Source organism: Schistocerca piceifrons, chromosome 5, assembly GCF_021461385.2.
Source record: "Schistocerca piceifrons isolate TAMUIC-IGC-003096 chromosome 5, iqSchPice1.1, whole genome shotgun sequence".
Classification (NCBI taxonomy): domain Eukaryota; kingdom Metazoa; phylum Arthropoda; class Insecta; order Orthoptera; family Acrididae; genus Schistocerca; species Schistocerca piceifrons.
In genome coordinates, this window is record NC_060142.1 from 214,443,948 (window position 1) to 214,458,455 (window position 14,508).

Genomic DNA, 14,508 nt, shown 5'->3' on the forward strand with positions numbered 1-14,508 from the left:
GTAAATCATTCCTGCGTAGCTTTCTAAATATTTACGTAATAGGTGTTCACATAAGCATTACTATCTAAAACTTCCTAAGCGACATTTCAATAGAGGATTGAAACTAGATGGTATAATGAATACATTTAATGGCAGACATGCTACTCTAAAACTCGCTGTTATCTTTAATTGTTACTTTTTTCTTTGCATTGCTAATTCTTCGACGACTATACTCAAGGGACTTACTCCTGCCTCTCATGTGTTTCCGTCATAACTACACTCATGCTCATAAATTAAGGATAATTGCAGATTGTGGTGCCACACAACGTGGCACTACACAAAACTGGCGCTAATAGCATAGGCACATAGGAAACACACACGACAGAGATCTGCAAGTCTACTGTATTGGTGATAAGTTGAGAAAACCGTCCCGAAACACATGCGCTACAAAACGCCACTGTTTCCTGCGCATGTACCCCGACATCAATATGTGATATGATCACCATGCACACGTACACAGGCCGCACAACGGGTTGGCATACTCTGGATCAGGTGATCGAGCAGCTGCTGGGGTATAGCCTCCCATTCTAGCACCAGCGCCTGTCGGAGCTCCTGAAGTGTCGTAGGGGTTTGAAGACGTGCAGAGATACGTCAACCGAGAGCATCCCAGACGTGCTCGATGGAGTTCAGGTCTGGAGAACAGGCAGGCCACTCCATTCGCCTGATATCTTCTGTTTCAAGGTGCTCCTCCATGATGGCAGCGCGGTGGGGCCGTACATTATCATCCATCAGGAGGAATATGGGAACCACTGCACCCCTGAAAAGGAGGACACACTGGTTCAAAAGGACATCCCGATACACCTGATCTGTTACAGTTCCTCCGTCAAAGACATGCAGGGGTGTACGTGCACCAATCATAATCCCACCCCACACCATCAAACCACGACATCCATACAGGTCCCTTTCAAGGACATTAAGGGGTTGGTATCTGGTTCCTGGTTCACGCCAGATGAAAACCCGGCTACAATCACTGTTCAGACCGTACCTGAACTCGTCCGTGAACATAACCTGGGACCACTGTTGTAATGACTACGTACTGTATTCGTGACACCAGGCTTTACGGGCTCTCCTGCGACAAGGGCCAGTGGAATTCACCTTGCAGGTCTCCGGGAGAATAAACCATGTCTGTTCAGTCATCTGTAGACCATGTGCCTCGAGACAACTGTTCCAGTGGCTGCGGTAAGGTCCCGAGCAAGGCTACGTGGAGTACTCCGCGGCCGTCTGCGGGCACTGATGCTGAGATATCGGTCTTCTTGTGGTGTTGTACACTGTGGACGTTCCGTACTGTAGCGCCTGGACAGGTTTCCTGTCTGCTGGAAATATTGCCATAATCTTGAGATCACACTTTGTGGCACACGGAGGGCCCGTGCTACGACCTTCTGTGTTTGACCAGCCTCCAGTCACCCTAGTATTCTACCCCTAATAACGTTCTATGTGTTCTGTATGTTCTTTGAGCCATTTTCAACACACAGTCACCATTAGCACGTCTGAAAACGTTTGCACACTTACTCGCTGCATCGTACTGTGACATTCGCCAACATATCTCTGCGTATGTGGACTGCTGCCAGCGCCACCGTGCGACGACCGCAGGTCAAATGCACCGCATGATCATACCCGGAGGTGATTTAAACCCGAAAGTCATCCACCAGAGCGTTGTTTCACTATGTATCAGCACATTCCTTAATTTATGATCATGAACGTAGATGGATCTAATTCAGTAGCTCAGAGAATACTTTTACAATTTAAAAAAATCAGTCTTTATGTTTTAATTTCGTACGATTACGTGCATGTATTGTTGTATAATTTATCACTAGTACACTGTTGTATGTTTTACTATAAGGGGACTTCAGGAAGGAAATCACACAATACTGTGGCTAGCCAACCAAGTTTTACAGAATGCTACATTGCATTTCAAAGTGACGCAGATACACGACACTATTTTTTAACGTAGTCACCAAGTCTCTGTTAACAACGCTCAGAATGTAATACCACTCGCCCAGTTTCCACTTGGTCGCGGAGCCAGTCGAGAACTGCTGTGTGGGCATGCTTATCGTTGGAAACCTCTGACAACCCCCCCCCCCCCCCCTCCAGCATGCTGAAAGAACAGAAATAGTATGGTGGAGGAGCTGGACTTCTCGATCAGCGTCACCCATGCCTATGCGGTTTTGGTTATATTGGCACCATTTAACTACGGCTGAACGCGACACTGTATTTGGTACATACACGTCAGAATTTCACGGTGAATCTGCTAGCTATTTAGACATTCTGCTCACAATAATCATGCTGCGCTGCGTAGTTCAACTTGGGAGTACTTTTTTCCAGTTGCCGAGGCATTTCAATCGCGCAATGATGAACCTGTCATCCTTGACAGAGTAGAACTATATCTCTTGGAAACCTGATACATTTGCTCAATTCTGACAATGCAGTACTCTTGTTTCCCTGTGGTGTTAGCGTGGGACGACATGAGTAACTTACTTTTTGATGTCTCTATGTATACCTCGTTGCATTTTGTTTATCGTTCAATTTTTTAAGAACCTTAACAGTTAATGTGCAATAATTTTAAATACAGATTCTTTTGTAACGTGATGAGATATATTTGCTGGGTGTGCAGTGATGTTAAGTACCAAAACGTATCTACGTGGACCTTACGTGAGTTGTACGTTCAAATCATCTCAGTCATTTGTTTATTTACATTTTCGCTGAATAATTCCTTCTCTGTTGCCGAGAGCACGAGAATAAACACAACGTCATCATTTCACGCTGTCACATTCGGTTCCTTATATTCCAAAGACATGTAATTATTAAGATGAAACTAATTTCAGTTCCTGCGGTAGCACATATACAAGAAAAGCAGTCTTTTCACATAAGCATATTTATGTCATGGCACATATTATGTACCATGATTATTTTGTAACTCTTGTTTGTACAGTAATGTGAAGATATTTTTTTTGCAATCGACAGCGTCTCTTAATATTAAGAAAATAAGCATTCCACAGTTGGCAAATTAATAAATATACTGTTTATTGATACAACTGTTCTAGATGGAAAAGTTTCATACGTCATAACACATAATGAATTGGTTCATAACAAACGATCTCATATGCTGTAAACACAACGCAAATGGTTAAACCGAACATAATCTCAAGAAAGTGTAGTTCCTGCTACCTCGAGGCACATGCCTCACCGTTTCGGCATTTGATGAGATGGATTAACAACTGTTTCTGATCTCAATGTTATGCCAAACGCGCAAACAATGCGGACAACAAAGAGAATTTATGAAACATTGTAGACAGACAAAGATAGTATCAAACAGTGGTATGCAGTTTAAGAAGGTATGGTTAGGCGACTATCGACGCTACACAGCATGCTGCAGAAAGGTGTCGTGTCAATAAATACTGGTAGAAAGTGACTGGAGCAAAAATAAATTTGTAACCTGCATTTACTTATTATCAAATGGTTCTGAGCACTATGGGACTTAGCATCTGAGGTCATCAGTCCCCTAGAACTTAGAACTACTTAAACCTAACTAGCCTAAGGGCATCACACACATCCATGCCCGAGACAGGATTCGAACCTGCGACCGTAGGAGTCACGCGGTTCCGGACTGAAGCGCCTAGAACCGCTCGGCCACCGTGGCCGGCTACTTGTTATCAATTAAAGCTTTTATTATTCATTACCGAAATACGCTTGTTGAAGAATTCTCAAATCATCAATTGACTAATTAAATAAACTGCATCAATTAAATAGTTATGACGACACTAGTTTTTCATTTATTCTACCAGTGCTTGATTAAATTGCTATCTCAGTTGTGGTACCATTATCCTCGGACAATAAATTTATTTGCGTCATTTCCAAATTTCATCATAATCTGATTACGAGATTCAGAACTGTACATTTTGCGCACTAGTCTAAAATACTAAGTGTCTCCAAAATATTTCCATGATTACAAACATTCATAAGACATAAAATATGACACGTATACAAATAATTTTAATCTAGAATTGCATGTGGCATATTCAAAACCTTGTGTACACACTTACTTATACTTAGTTTGTTGCACTCCCCAATGAAGTAACAAAAGCGGAATCGGACACCATTTGCAAATAATATGTAGTCAAACTAGAAGAAAGTCCAATGTGTCCTCTGGTACCACGAGGCACCAGGAAGAAGGAATGAAGACTGGGTTTAATGTCCCGTTTACATCTAGGTCATTAGAGACGGAGCACACGCTCAACTGTGTGGAAGGAAATCGGCCATACCCTTTCAAAGGAACCATCCCGGCGTTTGACAACACGTTGACGATGGTTAACAATGCAACTTGAGGATTACAGTCAGCAATTATAAGAATTCTGCATACCATTAATAGGCTTGCCTTTACCAGTGGGATACTAATACATAGCAATAACAAGCAACAAATTCCACTCGGTTCTCTGAAAACCCATCGTGAGACACATACGTCCCGTTGGTAGTCAAAGGGATAAAGCAAATTAGCGTTTTCAGCACCAAATCTGACTTCAAAAGTAATATCGGTACATACTGTAGAATTATAATGTTATCACCAACCGGCAATATCCTTACATTTTAGAAAAACTTTGTTGTCACCAAAGTAAAGACGCATAGAAAACAGCACAAGAAGGGAATAGGTTGTTTCATACCACGAATGCAGATATTTGTACCGGAGTGCCTTCTTGCCGGTGATAATCTGCTTTTTATGTTCTCCTTGCACCCGTCCGTCATTGGTTATTTGCTGCCTATATAGTAGAATTCCTTAACTTCATCTACTTCGTGACCATCCATCCTGATGTTACGTTTCTCGCTGTTCACATTTCTGCTACTTCTCATTACTTTCGTTTTTCTTCGATTTACTCTCAATCCATATTCTATACCCGAGACCATTCCATTGAGCAGGTCAAATCTTCACGTTCACTCTCGATGGCAACGTCATCAGCGAATCGATCATTGATATCCTTTCGCTCTGAATTTTAATTCCGCTCCTGAACCGTTCTTTTATTTCCATCATTACTTCCTCGATGTACAGATTGAGTACATCTCTGTCTTAATCCCCTTTTTAATCTGAGCACTTCGTTCTTGGTCGTCCACTCTCATTATTCCCTCTTGGCTCTTGTGCATTTTGTACATTGCCGTCTCTCCCTATAGCTTACCCCTCTTTTTCTCAAAATTTCGAACATCTTGCACCATTTAACACTGTCGAACGCTTTTTCCAGGTCGACAAATCCTATGAATGTGTCTTGATTTTTCTTTTGCCTTGCTTCCATTATCAACCGCAACGTCATATCTGATTTTCTGGTGCCTTTAGCTTTCCTAAAGTCAAGCTGATTGTCATCTAACACATTCTCAATATTCTATTCCATTCTTCCGTTGTCTCCATTCTTCTTGTTGTCAGCTATTTTGTTGCCTGAGCTGTAAAGCTGATTGTACGATAATTTTCGCACGTGTCAGCTCTTACCGTCTTCGGAATTGTGTGGATGATATTTTTCCGGAAGTCAGATGGTATGTCTCCTGAGTAAAACATCCTACACACCAACGAAAATAATCGTTTTCTTGCCAACTCCCCGAATAAGTTTAGAAATTCTGATGTAATGTTATCTATCCTTTCTGCCGTCTTTGACCGTCTTTGATCATAAGTCCTCCAAAGCTCTCTTAAATTCTGGTTCTAGTATTGGCTCCCCTATCTTTTCTAGATCGACTCCTGTTTCTTCTTCTATCACATCAGACAAATCATATCCCTCATAAAGGCCTTCATTGTATTCTTTCACCCATTCGCTCTCTCCTCTGCATTTAACAGTGGATTTCCCGTTGCCGTCTTAATGTTACACCGTTGCTTTTAATTTCACCGAAAGTTGTTCTGACTTTCCCATATGCTGAGTCACTACTTACGACAATATTTCCTTTTTCGATTTCTTCACATTTTTCGTGCAGCCATTTCGTCTCTGCTTCCCTGTACTTCCTATTTATTTAATCCCTCAACGACTTGTATTTCTGTGTTTCTGAATTTCCCCGAACATTCTTATACTTCCTTCTTCCTTCTATTGACTGAAGTATTTCTTCTGTTATCCGTAGTTTCTTCGCAGTTACCTTCTTTGTACCATTGTGTTTCTTTCCCATTGCTGCGATTGCCCTTTTGAGACATGTTCATTCCTCTTCAATTGTACTACCTACAGAGCTATCCTTTATTGCTGTATCTATAGCCTTGGAGAACTTCAAGCGTACCTTGTTGTTCCTTAGTGCTTCCGTATCCCGCTTCTTTGCGTATTGATTCTACCTAACTACACTGTTAAACTTCAGCCTACTCTTCATCACTACTACATTGTGAACTGAGTCTGTGTCTGCTCCTGGGTACGCCTTACAATCCAGTATCTGATTTCGGAATCTCTGCCTGACTATGATGTAATCTAACTGAAGTCTTCACTTATTACCCGACTTTTTCCAAGTGTACATCCTCCTTTTGTGTTCTTGAACAGAGTATTTGCAATTACTATCTGAAATTTACTACAGAAGTCAATTAGTCTTTCTCCTTTCTCATTCCTTGTCCCAAGGCCTTATTATCCTGTAACCTTTTCTTCTACTCTTCCCCTACAATTGCGTTCCAGTCCCCCATGACTATCAGATTTCTATCTCCCTTTACGTACTGTATTACGTTTTCAATACCCTCATATGTTTTCTCTATCTCTTCATCTTCATCTTGCGATGTTGGCATGTGAACCTTAACTATCGTTGTCGTCGATTCTGATAAAAACAACTCTATCCATAAACTGTTAACATTGACACACTCTCCACCCTCCCTTCGTGTTCATAACGAATCCTACTCCCGTTGTACTATTTTTTGCTGCTGTTGATATTACCCTATTCTCATCTGACGAGAAATCCTTTTCTTTCCATTTCACTTCACTGATCCCTACTACATCTATATTGAGCCTTTGCATTTCCCTTTTCAGTTACTCTAGCTTCCCTGCCACATTCAGGCTTCTGACATTCCAGTCCCTGACACGCAGAACGGTATCACTTCGTTGGTTATTCAGTCTTTTTCTCATGGTCACCTCCCGTTTGGCAGTCCCCTCCAGGAGATCCGAATGAGTACTATTCCGGAATCTCTTGCCAATAGAGAGATCATCATGACACTTCTTGTTACAGACTCCATGCCCTGTGGATACACATTATGTGTCTTTAATGCAGTGGTCTCCACTGCCTTCTGCATCCTCATGCCGATGGTATTGCTGATTAATTCGCCTTTGGGGGCAGTTTCCAACCCCAAGGACAAAAGTGTGCCCTGAACCTCTATCCGCTCCTCCATCCTGTTTGACAAGGCCATTGGCAGAGTGAGGATGACTTCTGATGCGGAAGACGTTATGGACAAAATTAATATTTTCCGCATGACATACGTGCAATGAAATAAAAGAAAACAAAGTTCTCCGGTTCTTCTGCTCCCGATGTGGGCTGTAGATTATCATGTTTTTCTATTTTAACGACCTATCATTAGAGAAAAAAGAAGAAGAGGATAAATTTTCGCATACTTTCTTTTTCATTGTGAGGGCGAGGTAGCTTTAAGCAAGCTATTAAAGATTTCATTGTCTGTTCGTGAGAAAGTTGATGTAATCATCAGATTCTAAGTGTGACATTGCCATTAACAGGTTTTCATGTGTATATTTCTCTCTCATTTTAAATAATTTCCTGAACAAGCATCTTGTTTTCTTCTTCTGTTCCCTTTCAAATACAGCGCCAGAGGTAATGTCATAAATGCGTTATCTGCATTTGTAGCAAATCCTACTATTTCGAAAATATCTCTTACACGAGAAGAGTCTGCTTCAAAAGTAAGATTCATTTGACAAGCTTTCTTGGTTCGTTTACTGCTTGTTTCAGCCATCTGTAGCGAATTTTAAACACAAGTTTGGTCTTTTATGAGAGCCTCATGAGGCTTTAAAAGTTTCATTGTCCATTCGAAGAAAGCTGATGTAGTGTTCGGGCTCTGAGAGTAGTATCTTCTTTAGCAGATTTTCATGGCTATATCTCTCTCACTTATTTTAAGCCATTACCTGAAGCAGCACCATGTTTCTTCCCCTTCTTCAAACACAGTGTCAACGTCAGTGCCACGGTTACTTTTTCTGTATTTGTGGTGATACTCACTACTGTCAAAATCCTGACGAATACGAATAGTATCTGCTTCAAAGTGACGGTAAACTGACAAATTTCGTGCGCGAGCTCATTGGCTAAATCCGCAGATAGAGAAGAGCGCGTTTGACCAACAAGTATGCTCGTTTACAGGGGCCTTTAGAGATGGAGCACAAGCTCGGACTTTGAAAGGATGGGGAAGGTTCAAATGGCTCTAAGCACTATGGGACTTTAACATCTGAGGTCATCAGTCCCCTAGAACTTAGAACTACTTAAACCTAACTAACCTAAGGACATCACACACATCCATGCACGAGGAAGGATTGGAACCTACGACCGTAGCGGTCGCGCGGTTCCAGAGTGAAGCGCCTAGGGCTGCTCGGCCACAGTGGCCGGCCGGGAAAGGAATTCGGGCGTGCTCTGTTCATAGGAGTCATCCCGACATTTGCCTGGAGCGATCTAAGGAAATCACAGAAAGCCTAGAACTTGATGGTCAGAATGGGATTTGAATCGTCGTCCTCCCCAATGCGATCCCGTTTGATAATCACTGCGCTCGGTCCGAGCAGTTATGTTAGACAACAGAAAGTGTTCGTTAGTGAAACTGCATTCTGGTTTCAGTAATGAACAGCAGCGGGAAACAGTTATCTAAGCAGCTGCTGTCATAAGTCTCGCAAGGTGTAGATTTCTTGCCCTCAGGACAGTGCCCACCTGCTTGTCACGATCAGAACAGAGCATATCGGATTACCACAGCTGGCCATCCGGTAATGTATTCCCCTTTACGGACACCCCGCGCGCGCATAAGTCATGAGCGAGAGGAAAAGAAATTAAATTGAGGGATAGCCGCTCACAGCACGGCTCCGACAAAACACAGGCGTGCGCATTTGGAGCGATAACTTCGCGGAGCGTGCGTTCTTTCTGCCGGCGAGTTTCCGGCCACGGCAGGAAATTTCTTTATTCATTGAAATCTCCCCTACCGCTCTGTCGCCTCAGGGGCGGCAATTAAACAGTCTTATCTCTCCGCGCGGGCTCTCCCAGCACGCTTGCTCGCGGCAGTGTTTCGTCAGATACGCGCTTCCTACAGATTATAATTACTCTGTCGGCATATACTAATGGGGGCTGAAATATGGACAGCAGACCGTGGCACAGCGAGCGTTTAAGATATGCGCCATATGATTTATGTGCGAGTCGGACGAGGGCCCATTTAGCAATTAGTAAAGCAAACAAGCGCGATGCGTGTCCGAGATATTTTTTTGTCATAACACGCGTGTCCGTCTGTCGCGTGTGAAGGCGCAGACAAATGAGCAGCGCGCGCCCGGTGACTAATCATCGCCCGTCCGGCAGTCGAGCGGTCTCGTCTGGCCCCGCTATAGCAGCTGCCTGTCGCGCACTGTAATAGGAGCCGCTGGCGTCGGGAGACGCTAACCTGCAGACGACTTCCACACTGAGCAACACTTCTTTGTTGGCTATAAATGTAGGGGAAAGAATCCCATAAACACGCTTACAGATATAAACTACTCGGCCAAATTCTCTGAATACCCTACTGGAAGTGTGGCTAAGCACACGTTGCCATACGTTTGCAAAATCTCTGAATACCCTACTGGAAGTATGGTTGAGCACGAGTTGACAGGTGTTGGCTAAAGGTGTGTTTACACCTGTGTACCTTGCACCTACTCGCCGTGCGATTGTGCTTACCCCACACGCAAATAGCCTCTTTCTTAGCGCACGAGTTATCTCATCTACACTAGGACTGTTCATATTTAAAAAAAAATACGGGAATTCGGTACATAAATATTTAAAAAAAATCACTATCAGCCATCGATGTATCGAAAAAAATTATCGTTCCCGTCGTTGGAAGAAATATCGACGTACAGGCAATATATATCGGCGGTACATCGTAAATCTATTGACAGATTTAGTGCTTTGAATTTAAGTACTGATTTATTACTAGATATTCTTTACATGAACAAGCTAGCAGTCTGCTTATAGAGCAAGAACTGAAAGGAAAACGATGCATGTTCGTACTTAGCAATAACCACTTGCTAACAATGGTAACTGCGTGAACGTGGCACAATAAACAAACGCCAGCGAACTAGCAATCGTAGTGACATAATTGCGTTATGAAATTAAACGTTGGAGTTCGTGGTCATAGCGCCGAGCGCCGATAACATCAGCATTTCCCTCCCACGTCCCCGCCCACCACCAAGACCAATCTTGTCCTTAAATTTTTTTTGGTCGTCAGTTTCAGAAACTGTTTTTGAAGAATGTTAGTGCTCATAGCGCCGAGCGCCGATTACATCAGCATTTCCCGCGCACGTCCCCGCCCACCACAAAGACCAATCTTGTCCTTAGATTTTTGTTCGTCAGTTTCAGAAACTGTTTTTGAAGAACGTCGATGTGAAGAGACAGCACATTACTTTCGTTAAAAATTGTGTGTTATTTCGTCACATTGGATATCGTGTGTTATTTCGTCACATTGGATATCTTGTTATTCCATTTACACTGCCAATCCCCGTCCCCAGTGCAATCGGACTTCCTCTGTGTGCCATCTCTATACTTGCTTCACACAATCAAAGAGAAAGGTTCTGGACGTGATGAAAGCTCAAAACGTAGTAAGACTCCCTCACACAGCGAAAGTAAAAACTATGTTCTACTATAATTTCGAAAGGAAAATTACAAATATTTACCGAAAATTGCGAAAAAATATAACATAAATTAAAAATATTGGCACATGATATTGCCATGTCGATGTCTGTATATCGATATCGGTGGACAAAATATTGGCGATGTTTATCGATACTACTTGAAAAATTATCGATAAACCGATATTTTATCAGCAGCCTTAAACCACACCTAGATTCTTTGTCCACGTCGGCGTGCTGCACTGACAAAACGAAGGCGCTTGCCAAGAGGCTTCTCTTACAAGCTTTCTCAAACGGTATTACGCAAACTACTGGATAAAAAATTTTCATTCTTCGGTTGTTTGTAGCCTTATGTACCTGCCTCAAGATGAACTGCCTATCCTTTCGTTAATGGTCATATTCTTGGGATATTTAGACCTTACATACATGTCTACATGAAATTCGAATAGTCTGCAATGAGAAATTGAGGTCGTCTTGCGTTTGCGTTTGCATGTGAGATCATATATTGTCATGTATGAAATGCAGCTAACATACAGAATTTTTTATAGACTATGGAGTAAGGCATTATCTGTCTCCAATCTTCGAGATACCAAAATGAGTTTTTAGTAAATGATAGCACATACAGAAAAGAGTGTTTTCGAATGTAGTTTATATGCAAAATTTTCATATACATCATATCTGAAGTAACTACAGATTTTTCCAATGGGATTATTGTACATTATCGTCATATATATGCCAATTAACACTTACTAAATAATCATTTTTATGAAAAATACAAATGATCTCGTTTCTAATTATAAATCATATGCAAAATTCCTGTTTTAATTACAAATATAAATTATTAATAGTAGATATTATATAAATAATTATTAATGCAGGTTGCTTAAATTTTAAAAATTATAAATTTAATACCAATTTTTTACAAAATATTGATAATTATTGACTTTTCTTTACAATGAACTCTGAAATTTTGCGTGCAATGTGTAGTTACAAACAAGAAGATGGGCATATTTCATAAAAGTAGTTATTAGATATGTGTTAATTAGCATACAGTTGATGAATATCATAAATGGTGTAGGTATTAGAATTGAACGAAAAAAAATAATTGAAAAAAGAAAGACCCTGGCAATATTCGAACTAGCACTAAATTCATTACCAATTTACCAATCTTCAACACTACCTACTGAGACATCGTTAATATCGCCTTCGATGTTCGCTTATTATATTTATTTTTCAGGCACTGTAGACAATCATACCCCTTAATTTTGGCCGGCCGCTGGTAGCCGAGCGGTTCTAGGCGCTTCAGTCTGGAACCGCGCGACCGCTACAGTCGCAGGTTCGAATCCTGCCTCGGGCTTGGATGTGTGTGTGTCGTTAGGTTAAGTAGGTTTAAGTAGTTCTAAGTTCTAGGGGACTGATGACCTCAGATGTTAAGTGCCATAGTGCTCAGAGCCATTTGAACCTTAATTTTGTTTCTACTCTTGGCAGAACTGACTAATCATGAACAAGGAAAACAAGAATAATCCTCCAAAAATTCTACTTGTTTGTCATTAGCCAAATTACCTGTGGTGCTAACGCAAATGCGTGCTAGAAAATGAATCTTTCAACTATCAGTTATAGTCCAACAAACTAAGAGAAGGGGAGAGTCGCGGCCATTCGCACGATGGTTGCCAAGAGCCTCCTTCACTCCTGCTCCTGCTCACGCAGGTCCGAGCGCACACATCACAGGCACGCGCAACTTTGCACCACACTATGCGCTCCATTGCCTCTACGTACAACGGACGCATGCGTCTAGTGCGCTCGGGAAGGCATACAGGCGTAAACGTACCTTAAAACAATGATAAACGTCATACAGTCTCTGTTATACTCTAAGAAGAAATCGGAGGGAATTTTACTGCAAGGGGCACAACTGAATCTGAACGGCTCGATGAGATTTGATCTTGTTAAAATGTAATAAGACAGCATGCATTAACACAAGGCACAGAACGCTCTCTTATTTTTCACACAGCAGCAGCAAACGATTATACGCATTTGGCAGGCACGACACAACTGCACCGTCATGCTTGACCGCTGCTTGCAACTGCGTCTCCAGTAAATATAAATAAACTGAGACCTCCAAAGAAACTGAGAAGCACTACGAGGGTCATTCCGAAACTGATGCCTCCCTTTTATTTTTGTTGTTGACACTAACTGAGCCAGAAAATGTTGGTGTGCCACAGATTTCTGATTTTCCAGCTTTGTCCTGTTGCTTTCGTTGCCCTGGGCCAATTTAAAACCACTGACGCTTGCAGATTGTGTCTGGAGGTGGTGCAGAAAAATGGAAATGCCGTGTGACTAGGGCCTCCCGTCGGGTAGACCGTTCGCCTGGTGCAAATCTTTCGAGTTGACGCCACTTCGGCGACTTGCGTGTCAATGGGGATGAAATGATAATGATAAGGACAACACATCACCCAGTCCCTAAGAGGAGAAAATTTCCGACCCAGCCGGGAATCGAACTCGGGTCGTTAGGTATGACATTCCGTCGCGCTGACCACTTAGCTGCCAGGGGCGGAAGGGGGTGCAATAGACAAGAGTAATGTGAGGCAATGCACCGCGCTCCAGTTATGGTGAAATGGATGTGCACGATAATCCACGCCCTGGGCCAAACTGCTAAGCTGTCATTCATCATGATGAACACGTCTCGAGCAACTCATCCGTAATGATTGGTGGATTACCACCGCAGAATTCTGAACACAACTGAATTTCGGCTGTAATGCCTTGTAATCGCAAAGTGGGGTCCCGTGTGTGAATAAAAAAATCATCGAATGGAAATTTGTCGGGACTTGATATACCAAAATGACGCTCAGGGTGACCATTTTTTGAAGACAGTTGTCAAGAAAGGTGTTGCCAGCACGCCGGACCGCAACTGAAGACAGACCATGGTGTGGGTGGCGACATGCAAATTCTCCAACGGAGTAGTAGTTCAAGACGCAGCCATTGCAAGCAACGTGAATGCATTGTCTACGGGATAGGCAGAGTATGGTTCTTTCGGATGCCGCAAAGGAACTGTCAGTTTAGAACGCTAGTAGACGATACTAATTAAGCTCAAAGCACAAATTCCCAGAGTCAGTCCAAAGAAGAAGGCAAATTTACGCATGCAACAACATTATTCCAGGTCCCTCAATAGCTTAGCCACAATAGTTTTGCGACCACGGAATTCATTGGCAAATTGGGATAGATTGTACTGTCACATCCAGCTCACGGTGCTGAACTGGCATCTTTTTGGACCTATGAAAGACTGGCTAGGTGGCCAACATGTTCTAATCTCAGATGCCGTCGTCAAAGCTTTAAGACAGTGGCTACCCTCAGCTGATTCACGCTTTTACGAGGGGGCAGAAGTGCACAATGACTGTAGGTAATCCTCTGGTAAAATGACAACATACAGGACAAATCTTGCTATATTTAACTGTGTTATAGTAGTTTCAATAAAAATGGGTGCCATTAGTTTAGGAATGGTCTTCGTATTACAAATAAAATGATAAGATTTATTCGAAGTCACGACATTTGTAAGTTCTGTTTGAACTCATGGTAACTCTAGAAAATACTTATTATGTGCCAACGTTTTGCTCCCGTTGATCCGACGTTGTCCGCACTTACTTATATCACTATTAGTAATTTGGAAGATCACTCAGTACCTCTTTTGTTGACTTCACGTTTAGGCATT